General features: G+C 40.2%; 2 protein-coding genes across 2 annotated transcripts in view; one reads left to right on the plus strand and one right to left on the minus strand.

Annotated features, from left to right (window-relative positions):
• CFAP92 (cilia and flagella associated protein 92 (putative)) overlaps positions 1 to 12,743 on the plus strand; it is a 55,964-nt gene that overhangs the window by 37,297 nt on the left and 5,924 nt on the right. The gene's annotated exons all lie outside the window — the stretch shown is intronic.
• The window catches only part of ACAD9 (acyl-CoA dehydrogenase family member 9), a 45,745-nt gene continuing 42,989 nt past the window's right edge, over positions 9,988 to 12,743 (minus strand). Inside the window, exon 19 of the mRNA XM_040628394.1 lies at positions 9,988 to 11,019. The gene's annotated coding sequence lies outside the window, so the exon portion shown is untranslated. The remainder of the gene's footprint in view (positions 11,020 to 12,743) is intronic.

Genomic DNA, 12,743 nt, shown 5'->3' on the forward strand with positions numbered 1-12,743 from the left:
CCCCCAACCATGGCTCACGAAACCTTAATTACTTGCTTATCCAAGTGCAGCCACATTGAAGGTTAGGGATTCAACGTATGAATAGGGGGTGGGGGCATGCTTTCCATACCTCTCCCCTTTTACTGTGAGAGCCTCTAGTATAAAGTACAGGGTCACGTAGCAGTGGTGCGAGCAGACGTGCTCGTTTTCTGTCTGATCTTGAGAGGAAAGCCATCCTTGAGCGTTAAGTGGGATCTTACCTGCAGCTTTGGGGTGCGTTTTGTCAAGGTGACGAAGCTCCCTCGCGGTCTTAGTTTGTTGAGTTTTTATCATGAATAAACGTTGGATTTTGTCAAATGCTTTTTTCTCTGCATATATTGTGGTTCTCTATACAGTATATTACATTACTTGATGTTTGGATGTTAACACAGTCTTGCATTCCTGGGATTCATTGCCCTTGGTCATGGCACATGGTCTTTCATCTGTGTTTCTGAATTTAGTTTGCTAATATTTTGTATTTTTCTAGTGATAGCTTTGTCCGACCTTGGCACCCGTGTAATATTGGCCTTGTAAAATGAGTTGGTCTTTCCTCCCCTTCTGTTTTCTGGGAATATGTGAAATGTTGGCATTCGCCCTCTCAGTTTTTGGTAGATCTGTCCAGTGAAGCCATCTAAGCCTGAGCTTTTCTTGGTGGGCAGATTTTAGATGACTAATTTGATCTCTTTACTTGTTGTAAGTCTATTCCGATATCTCTTTCTTAAGACAGATAATTTGTGTTTTTCTAGAAATTTGTCCATTCTAAGTTACCTAGTTTGCGGACCTATGGTTGTTTATAGAATTCTCTTATAATCCTTTTAATTTCTGTAAAGTTAGTAGAATGGCTCCTCTTTCACTCCTGATTTTACTAATTTGTATCTTTTCCCCTTCTTTCTTGGTCAGCCTAGCTAAAGATTTGCCAATGTTGGTGGTCTTTTTGAAGAACCGTTTTTGGAGTTCATTTTATCTATTTTTCTAATTCATGTTTTTCCACTTTAAACTGCTTTATAATTTCTTCTTTTGCTTATTTGGGTTCAATTTGTGACTCGAGTTTCCTAAGGAGTAAAGTTAAATTTTTGATTTGGATCTTTTTTTTTTTTAAGATTTTATTTGAGAGAGAGAGAGTGCTCGTGCGAGAGAGCATGAACAGGGGAGGGGGCAGAGGGAGAGGGAGAAGCAGACTCCCCACTGAGCGGAGAGCCTGATACGGGGCTCGATCCCAGGACCCTGGGATCACGACCTGAGCCAAAGGTGGACACTTAACCAACTGAGCCACCCAGGCGCCCCTGATTTGGATCTTTTTTTAATACATGTATTTACACAGCTACCCATTTCCCCCTAAACACGACTTTAGATGCATCCCGTAAACTTGGTTTGTTGTATTTTCATTTTCACTCACCACAAAATATTTAATAGTGTCCATTGTGGCTTTTAGAAATTTAGAATTTAATTTTTTGTGATTGGAGAACATACCTTGTATGATTTCTGTCCTATGAAATTTATTACAATGTGTTTTATGGCCTAGATCCATCCTTAGGCTTGAAGGGAATATATGTTCTTCTGACACTGGGAGGAATGTTATATAATGGCATATTATGTTGTTCAGGTCTTTTGTGCCATTGATTTTCTTTCTAGTTGTTCTATCAGTTGTTGGGATTGACGTAGTAAAGCCTCTTGGTTGAATCATCTATTTCTCCTTTCAATTCTGTCGATTTTTGCTTATTATATTTTGGGGCTCTGTTGTTAGGTATGTTTGTGTTTATAATTATATCTTCCTGATGAACTGACACTTTAATCATTATGAAATGTCCCTCTTTGCTTCTAGTAACATTTCTTAAAAACCATTTTGTTTCATGTTAGTGTACTCACACCAGCTCCCTTCTGGTTTGCACCCTACATATCTTTTTCACCCCTTCTTTAACCTTCAAACTGTTTGTAGCTTTGTATCTAATACGTGTCTACTTGAAATAGAAGATAGCTGGATCCTTTTTAAAAAAATCCAGTCTGGGCGCACCTGGGTGGCACAGCGGTTAAGCGTCTGCCTTCGGCTCAGGGCGTGATCCCAGGGTTCTGGGATCGAGTCCCACATCAGGCTCCTCCGCTATGAGCCTGCTTCTTCCTCTCCCACTCCCCCTGCTTGTGTTCCCTCTCTCGCTGGCTGCCTCTCTCTCTGTTGAATAAATAAATAAAATCTTTAAAAAATAAATAAATAAATAAATCCAGTCTGACAATCTTTGCTGTTTGATTGTTCATTTACGCATAATATAATTATTGATAAGGTTGGATTTATGGCTTCTGTTTTTTTAAAATATATTTAATATTGATTTTGATCCTTTGTTCCTTTACTGCCTCCTTTTGTGTTGAACAGATATTTTTAGTGCACAATTTTAATTCCTTTATTGAATTTTTTCCTTAAAAAAGTTATCTCTTAGTAGTTTCTCTAGGAGTCTTCTGTAATATGCGTCTTAATCACAATCTACTTTAGATTATTACTAGCTTTAGTAGGGTAAATGTAGAAACTTCTGTAATATAGTTCCATTTCCTCCCCCTCCTTTATGCTGTTATTACATATATGTATGAAACACACATACATGTTATGTTACTATATATGTGTGTGTATGTATATATGTGTGTATATATATACATATATATATAAAACAGTCCCCAAATATAGTGTTATTGTTTTATGCAATCATGTCTTTTAAATTAGAAGTTGAGAGAAGGAAAAAATATATTTATATAATATTTTATATTTACCACGTACATATCTTTTCCAGTTATTTTTTTAATGTAGATTTTAGTTACCATCTGGTGTCATTTATTCTCAGCTTTAAAAGACCTCCTTCAGTATATATGATAAAGCAGGTCACTACCAACAAATTCTACCTTTATCAGAGAATATTTTTATTTCACTATCACTTTTGAAAGATGGGTTTTACTGGACATAGAATACTTGGTATTTACTGAGAATTTTTTTTTTTTCAGCACCTTGAAAATATTGCGTTGTGTCTCTATTGTTTCTGATGTTATTAACCCATTAATCATATTGTTTCCTTATACATGGTGAGTCATTTTTTTTTCTTGGTGTGTCCAAGATTTTCTCATTGTCTTTTTCTTTCAGCCGTTTGACTCTAACATGTACAGGTGTGGATCTCTCTATATTTACCCTACTTGGGGTTCATTGAGCTTCCCTAGATCAGCAGGTTAAAGTTTCAGGCCTTAATTTCCTCAATACTTTTTTCTGCTCCTTCCTCTCTCCCCATCCCTCTTCTCAGACTTCCATTATGTGTGTGTTGGGTCACTTAACAATGTCCTACAGGTCTTGAGGCACTATTAATATAAAAAAAAAAAAATCCTTTGTTTCCGTTCCTCAGACCAGATTATCTCTATCTTTAGGTTCAGATTCTTTGTCAGCTTCAATCTGTTCTGTCCCTCTAGTGAATTTTTCTTTCAGTTACTGTACTTTACAACTTCAGAGCCTTCATTTAGCTGTTTTTGAGATTATCTCTTTATTCAGATTGTCTATTTTTTTTTTAAGATTTATTTATTTATTCGACAGAGATAGAGACAGCCAGCGAGAGAGGGAACACAGGCAGGGGGAGTGGGAGAGGAAGAAGCAGGCTCATAGCGGAGGAGCCTGACGTGGGGCTCGATCCCAGATCGCCAGGATCACGCCCTGAGCCGAAGGCAGACTCTTAACGACTGCGCCACCCAGGCGCCCCAGATTGTCTATTTCTTGACTCGTTGTACACCTTCCTTACATTTCTGAAATAATTTTCTTTAGTTTGTTTGTTTTTATAATGGCTGCAGTGAGGTCTTTGTTAAGTCAACCAGCTGAATCCACTGGAGAGTTTCTAATGACTGCTTTATTTTCCTGAAATAAATTTTCTTTGCATGTTTCCTAATTTTTGGTTGAGAACTGGACATCTAAAATGTATTGCAGCAACTTTGGATTCTGCTTTTTCTCCCTAAGGGTGGCGGCGGTGGTGGTGGCTGTCATTTAATAATTTGCCTGCACAAAATCTGTGGAATCTGTCTCCTCAGTGGTCTGTAGCAAGCTCTGATATATTTGCTGGTTTTGTTTTTATTTTTTTATTTTTAGTTTTTAAAAGATTTTATTTGTCAGAGAGAGAGAGAGTGAGCATAAGCAAGGGGAGCACAGACAGAGGGAGAAACAGGCTCCCCTCTATTCAAGGAGCCCAATGGGGGACTTGATCCCAGGACCCTGGGATCGTGACCTGAGCCAAAGGCAGAGGCTTAACTGACCGAGCCACCCAGGCATCCCTGTTTTGTTTTGTTTTTAGAGAAAGTGTGTGTGCACGTGAGTGTGGGGGGGAGGGGCAAAGGGAAGAGGAGAGAGAGAATCGTAAGCAGGCTCCACACTGTGGGGCTCGATCTCATGACCCTGAGATCATGACCTGAACCAAAATCAAGAGTCTGTCGCTGAACTGACTGGGTCACCCAGGCACCCCTATTTGCTGGTTTTTAAATTATTATTTTTTTAAGCCTGGCTTCCTTGGGGTCACCCCGTGTCTGCATCAATCAGTGATCAGCTGGTGAATGGTTAGACGTTGTGTAGAATGGTTAGACGTTAGATCAGTGGATCTGTGCGTGGGCAGGGGCATGCATCCAGAGTTTGCTCTGGCTTTGCCCTTTCACTGGGCCCTCTCATGTCTCCTCCGCATGTGCAGGCAGGCAGGCAGCAAGGGCTGTATGAAGAGCATGTCAAGGTCCTTTGTGGCTCTCTCATTTCCCGTATCTCCCTGCTAACTTTTGATTAACTAGCTCACCTGTCCTTGTGCATACAGGATTGCAGCCTCAGGCCAGCTGAGCAGCGGGCCTGCTGTTTGTTTGCTGCTGAGATTGCTGTTGTTGCTTCTCATCAGCCATGCACTTAGGGTTTTTCAAGCCGCAGTTCAAGTCAAGTTAGTCCGCATTCAAGCGATCAGTGCAGCCGCTGATTTTCACGACTTGCACACTCCAGCAGACCTGCTGCTGTAAGCGCCCGGGGTGGCAAGAATGACGCGGACTCCTACTGTCCTTTCCTGAAGTTCGGCACATTGTTATGAGTAAACACTTGTAAGTTTTTTGCCTGCCTTTGGACAATTTCCAATGGTTGCTTTTGACAATTTTGTCCAGCTTTGTTTTTTGAGGAGGGGGTTGAGCTCCTTACTCCACCATACTAGAAGTCCTATCTTCCTCCTTCCTAACTACAATTTTACTTATTTCTGTTTGCTATGATGCATGTGTTTGGGGGTGGGTTGGGGGGTCGTGTCTGCGTTATCCTTTGCTCTACTATTTTTTTTTTTTTTAGATTTTATTTTTATTTGAGAAAGCGAGAGAGAGGGAGAGAGCACAAGTAGGGGGAGCGGCAGAGGGAGAAGAAGAAGCAGGCTCCCCACTGATCGGAGAGCAGCACCCAGTCAGGACCCTGGGATCATGACCTGAGTTGAAGGGAGACAATTAACCGACTGAGCCACCCAGGCGCCGTGCTTTACAATTTTTTTTTTTTTCCTTTCAGGAACTTTTTGTGGATAATAAACTTTCAGGGTGCTTGTAGGTCCGTGGTTATCATTCTGTCTTTGTTCTTGAATAAATAGCAGCTGACCTGTTTTTAAGATTATACTTTCAAATCCCTGCACACAACTCTCCCCACAGCCCCCACCAAATCCATCGCTTTCTAAAATCAAGAATTATGGGTAAGACTGGTGCCCATCTGATGATCCTCTTTCCTTTTTTTATTTTTTTTTAAGATTTTATTTATTCATTTGACAGAGATAGAGACAGCCAGCGAGAGAGGGAACACAAGCAGGGGGAGTGGGAGAGGAAGAAGCAGGCTCATAGCGGAGGAGCCTGATGTGGGGCTCAATCCCAGAACACCAGGATCACGCCCTGAGCCGAAGGCAGACGCTTAACCGCTGTGCCACCCAGGTGCCCCGATCCTCTTTCCTTTTTAACTAAACTGTCACTTCCTCTGGAGTCTTTTAAAACTTGCTCTTAATCCTTAGTGTTCACTCTAGGTGTCCAGGGGGGAGCTTGTTTTTCACCGAAACTTAAAGAGCTCTCCTCTATTTTTTTATATATTTTTATATATTTTATATATTTATATATTTTATATCTTTTTATTTTCCCTCTTAACTTGTACTTGTTGGTATCTTACATTGAGTTCTGCTCTACCTTCCACTTCTCTAATTTGATCTTCCTGTGGCATCTTTGTTAATTTGTAATTTTAAATTGCCTCAGTCCTGTTTTTACTTTACAGAAATTCTCATGAATTCCTGTTCTATTTTCATGAATAAGTTAACTTTTATTAAATATACATATACGAGCTTTTATGTATGTACGGTTAAAAGCAATAAAGCCAATAAACCCAGCTTTATTATCCAGCTCAAGAAATCAAACATTATCAATACTTTCATAGTTTTCTGTGTGCGGTTTCCCATTTCTTTGCTCTTACCCAGAAGTTACCATTAAGGCCTACTGCCTATGTGTATGTGTTTTTGTGTGCTCCTAATTTTATTTTTTTATTGCATGCCTTTGCATGCAATGTCTAGTTGACATTGCATGCATATATATTCATCAACATTTTTTAGATTTGCATATCTTTGAATGCTATAAAATGGAATGATACTGTATATAATCTTATGCAATTTTAATTTTTGCTATTAATCGGATTCAACCGTGTTTGTGTCTTTTAAGTGTAGGAATATACCACAGTTTATTAATGGGCATTTGTATTCTTACGCTTTGGTATTTAAACAATGTAATTGCAAACGTATTTTTAACATAGATAAGCAAGATTTTTTTGAGATGTATATTTAGGATTAGAATTGCTAAATTGGGGCGCCTGGGTGGCACAGCGGTTAAGCGTCTGCCTTCGGCTCAGGGCGTGATCCCGGCGTTGTGGGATCGAGCCCCACATCAGGCTCCTCCGCTATGAGCCTGCTTCTCCCTCTCCCACTCCCCCTGCTTGTGTTCCCTCTCTCGCTGGCTGTCTCTATCTCTGTCGAATAAATAAAAAAAAAAAAAAAAAAGGAATTGCTAAGTTGTACTTCCCCTTGCCTGGGTAATACTTATTTTCCAAAATGTTTATACCAATCATGTACCTGCCGACGATACATGACTTTGTTCTCCTATCTTCATACGTCTCTTACAGTCAGACTTAAATTATTGTTAGTCTCTGATGCATAGTAGTAACTATGAAGCTTTTAATTTGAATTTCATTGTTTACTAGTGCAGTTGAACGTATTTTCATAAATTTGGTAATTTCTTCTTTTATGAATGTGTTCCTTTGAGCTTTAGGTGGTTTTATTTTAATGTTCTCAGTGCTAACGATGGCATTCTATAAACATTGCCAACCTCTTTTGGTGCTTCACTTCTTTTCACTCTCTTACTGGTGTCTTTTAATGGACAAAAGTTATTTGTAAAATTTCTATTTCTTTTATGACTTTAATTTTTTGCCATATTTAAAATCTTTTCCTACTCCAAAGTCATACAACTATTGTGTTTTTTTCTTTAAAGATTTATTTATTTTGAGACAGAGTGAGAGCAAGCAAGAGAGAGAGGATGAGTGGGGGGTCGGGGGGGGGTAGGACGGACGGAGGGAGAAGCAGGCTCTCCAGTGAGCAGGGATCCTGACGTGGGGCTCGATCCCAGGACCCTGAGATCATGACTTTAGCCGAAAGCAGACTGAGCCACCTAGGCATCCCTGGAATTTATTTTTTGTATGAAGGTAGGAATCTAATTTCATTTCTTCACATGATCAGCGGTACCAGCACTTTGCTTAAAAGCCTCCCTTCCCCAATGATATATACTGCCAACTTGGTCAGATCAAGTTGCTATTTATACATGAGTTTGTTTACGGGTATTTGAGATCTTTATTGAAATTGCACTTACAAATGCATTATTTGCTTCAAAGAATCAGAATCTGTTGCTTTTTTTATTTCCATATTGTACGCTTATTTTCTACTTCATTGATTTCTACTCTTATTCCTACTTTTGTTAGCTTGAATTTGCTCTGCTTTTTCTAATTTCTTCAGATGGATATTCAGATAATTTTCAGACATGAACCATTTTATTATAATGTATTCATTTTGGCTAAAAACTTATGAAGTGCACCCCCCACGTTTTTATAAGTCATATTTTCATGATGAGTCATTTAAAAATATTTTCTATTTTCCATTTTTATTCTTTGATCCATGGGTTAGTTAATAGTATATTGTGTAATTTCCAAATATTTTAGGATTTTTGTTACCTCTGTTATTCAGGTCTACCTTGACTGCATTATCAGAGAATATATTCTGTATAGTGTCCATCCTTTGTTGATATTTGATTTACAGTCCAAAATAGGTTAGTTCTGGAAAATGTTCCAGAGTACTTGAAAAAAAAAATGTATCCAGTAGTTGTTGAGCTCCAAATACATCAACTTTGGTTTTGTCCCCGCCCCCCAAATCTATATCCTTATCTTTACATCCCGTCTCTTCTCTCAGTTACTGGGGAAGTCTGTTAAAATCTCCAAATGTGATTGCGGATTTCTTTATCCTCTCCTGTTTTTGCTTTATTATCTTTCAAGCTTATGTTTTAAATATATACACATTTCGGACTGCTTTATCCTGTTGATTTCTTTTATAAATGAGATAGGTCTTTTTGTCTCTGGTAGTACTTTCTAGATGTATACATTAAATACAGTAAAATACTTATATCTTAGGTATACAGGCTCATTCATTTTTACCATGTACACACCTGTGAAACTCTTACACAGATCAGGCTGTAGATGATTCTATCAACCCAGAAAGTACCATGCTTCTTCCTAATTAACTCCTATCTTGAGATCTACTTTCTCATATAGAATACAGCACTATTAAGTATAGTTACCATGCTATACGTGACATCCCTGTGACTTATTATATAACTGGGAGCTTGTACCTTCTGACCACATTTATCCATTTCAGCCACCCCCCACCTCTAGCAACCACCAATCTGTTGTACGTCTATGAGTTTGTATTTCTTAGATTCCACAAGTGCGGTCACTCAGTGTTTGTGTTTCTGTTTTATTTCATTTAGCATAATGCCCTCAAGGCCCATCTGTATTGTCACAGACGGCAAGATTTCCTTCTGTTTTATGGCCGAGTAACCCTGCATTGTGTAGACACATGCGCGTACACACACACGTACACACACGTACACACACGTACACACACACACACGTACACACACACACGTACACACACACACCATCTTTGTCCCTTCACCCATCAATAAGCCCTTAGGTTTCTTCCGTATCCTGGCTGTTGGAAATAACGCTGCAGTGAGCATGGCAGGTACATGTATCTTTTTGAGTTCGTGTTTTTGTTTCCTTCAGATAAATACCCGGAAGTGGAATTGCTGAATCACATGGTGCTTCTATTTTTAATTTTTTGAGGATGCTTCATACTATTTCCATAGTGGCTGCACCAATTTACATCCCTACCAAGAGTGCACATGGGTTCCATTTTCTCCACACGCTTGTCAACACCTGTTACTTGTCTTTTCAGTAACAGTCATTCCAAGCGGAATCTCTGCGGTTCTGATTTCCATTTCCCTGATGATTAGTGAGGTTGAGCGCTTTTTCACTGACCGGTTGGCCATTTGTATATCTTCTCTGGAAAAATGTCTATTCGATCCTCTGCCCATTTTTATTTATTTTTTTTTAAAGATTTTATTTATTTATTCAACAGAGATAGAGACAGCCAGCGAGAGAGGGAACACAAGCAGGGGGAGTGGGAGAGGAAGAAGCAGGCTCATAGCGGAGGAGCCTGATGTGGGGCTCGATCCCAGAACGCCAGGATCACGCCCTGAGCCGAAGGCAGACGCTTAACCGCTGTGCCACCCAGGAGCCCCCCTCTGCCCATTTTTAAATCAGGCGTGTTTTGTTTTTTGGTTTTTGTTATTTATAGGGGTTCTTTGTTTTGGATATTAACCCCTTATCAGTTCTATCACCCGTAAATGCCTTCTCCCATTCAGTGAGTTGCCTTTTCATTTTTTAATGGTTTCCTTTGCTGCGCAGAACTTTTTTAGTTCGATGTAGTACCACTTCTTTATTTTTGCTTTTGTTGTCAAATCCAAAAAAAAAAATCACTGCTAAGACTGATGTCAAGGAGCTAAGGAGCTAACTACCTGTCGTTTTCTTCTAGGAACCTTTGGTTTCAGGTCTCAGGTTCAAGTCTTTAATACATTTTGAGTTGATTTTTGTGTATGGCATAAGATAATGGCCCAATTTCATCTTTCTGGTATGTGACTATCCTATTTTCCCAGCACCATTTATTGAAAAGACTGTCCTTTCTCCACTGTATATCATTGGCTCCTTTGTTATAAATTGTATATATATGGGTTTATTTCTGGGCTCTCTATTCTCTTCCATAGACCTCGGTGTCTGTTTTTATGGCAATACTGCACTGTTTTGATTATTATAGCTTTGTAATTTAGCTGAATCATGAAATGATGCCTCCAGTTTTGTTCTTTCTCAAGATTGCTTTGGCTATTCAGGGTCTTTTTGTGGTTCCATAAAAATTTCAGAATTGTTCTATTTCTGGGAAAATGCCGTTGGCATTCGGATAGAGATTGTACTGAATCAGTAGTTTGCCTCAGGTGTTTCCATTAAATGGTGAACACTGCGTGGGAAAAATCGTAGAGGCTCTTGACGATACCTTCCTCCAGAGAGGATTTAGTTTTCTTCTAGCAGGCAAATAAAGGACAAGTTCTCTTCAACAGGTTTATCCCTTCTTTGCCCATATTTCTGAAGCATAGATTTTCTGAATTCTGAACCGCAAGCGTAGGGTGCAACCGCGTGCCTTCCTCCTCGGCACACGCTGAAATCCAGTGTTTGTTTCCCTGGCGTGGCGACATTTTCTAAAATATCTGCTTGAGGTCGGAACTGCTGAGCTGCCTTTTCTGCTTGGGTTCTTCTCCGCTTCATTCCCCTCATTCATGTGCAATTTAGGAATCAGCAAATACCTTGGGGCACACCTGTAAGGGAGGAAAAAAGGATTCAATGTACTTCTTCTCTCCAGGTTCTTGGCCCCTCCAACCCTGAGTGCGTTGCTTGCTCTCCAGTGATGTCAAGCAGCCGCAGTCTGTCTGCAGTGCTGGCAGTTAATGTGTTGAGACCACAGTGTTGGGTGCACAGATGTTCATGATACTTTTACCTTCTTCCTCTTTCCCTCAATATACAATGTCTACTTGGGCCTCTTGATAGATTTTTATCTTGAATTATGCGGTCTGATATTAATTTTGTCTTGGCTTTGTGATTCCTTTTTGCCTAGTTTGTGTTCTTCCTCTCTTTAATTCCAACCCTGTTATCTTTCTGCCTACAGCAGTTTTTAAAAGATTTATTTTGTAAGTAACCTCTACACCCGATGCGTGGCTTGAACTCACGACCCTGAGATCAAGGGTCGCCTGTTCTACCGACTGAGCCTGCCAGGCGCCCCTAAAGCAGTTTTGTAGACAGCATATTGTTAGCTTTAAAAAGAAAATCTGAGATTAATTAATTGGCAAACAACTGTTTACTGAGAATATTGTTAGGTTAGGCTTTTGAGGGACCTCCTCGTTTTCTTTTAAATTCCTCCTATTCTTATGACAGACCAGGTTTCTTCCTGATTTAAAAGTTTACGTTCTTTGCTTCTAAGGCGGTTGTCCTGAAGACCACATTCGTTTTTATATATTCCTACTGAATTCTGAGACTTTTTATATTAAATTTCCTTTGTAAGACAAATAGCACCCTTGTACCCCTTTTTATCTTCCCCTACTCACACCCTACCATCCCTTTGATATGTTCAGTCTCCAGAATTTCAGTTCTAGGTTATTATACTTTCCTTGGTCTTTTGTAGACAAGAAAACTACTAGGATACTGGACGCCATCACTTGCCACCTTTGTCCAAATACTCCTGGGTTTTCCTCCTCTCTTCTGGATTTTTTCTGAGTGTATTTTCAAAGGCAAGTCTCTGTGTAAACTTCCCAAGCCTTGCACACCTGACACACTGCCATCGACGGAACGGCCGTTCTGCCTGGGGGTACGAGTTCTGCACCCCGTGCACAGAACTGCTGCTGGGGACCTGGCCGCCAGCCCGGTGCTTGGCCCTCGCAGTGGCCTGCTCTTTCTCCAGCAGTTTTCAGAATTTGTCTTTGCCTTTGTGGTCTTACATGTGACTGACAGCGCACCAGGCTTGGAATTTTCCTTATCTATTCTGAGGTTCCTTCTTTCTTAAAATTTCCCATTCCTGCTTTCCCCTGTCTTTTGGGACTTCTGGTATTTGCATGTTTCCCCTTCGGTTCCCAGTCTCTAAACTCAGGCTTTCTGATTCTATCTCAAGCTGGTCCCGGCTCACTCATTCGTCCTGCAGCTGCCCCACCTCTGCAGGTGTCTTGCCTGTGCCCCTTATTTCAATTCTAAATGTTTTACTTCCAATATTCGCATTTCTTCAATCTGCTTTTAAGGATGATTATGACCTTTGCTTTAAATTTCTCGCCATCTCTTCCCGTGGCTTGGCTTCAGTTCAGCTGGTGTCTGTGGTCTTTTCTGCTGGTTCTACTTCTCGGCCACCTAGTTATTTTGGCTGCGCGCCCCAAGTTCCCTGCAGCCTTCAGCCCCAGGGGCAGGGAAGCCCAGGTGTCCAGAACAGCTGTTGACCACTGTTCTCACCTTGCCAGGTGGGTGGGTCAGAACTTCCATTTTAAACTCTAAGGAAGAAGTA

The sequence above is a fragment of the Ursus maritimus genome, unplaced genomic scaffold, assembly GCF_017311325.1.
Source record: "Ursus maritimus isolate PB19 unplaced genomic scaffold, ASM1731132v1 scaffold_14, whole genome shotgun sequence".
Taxonomy (NCBI): domain Eukaryota; kingdom Metazoa; phylum Chordata; class Mammalia; order Carnivora; family Ursidae; genus Ursus; species Ursus maritimus.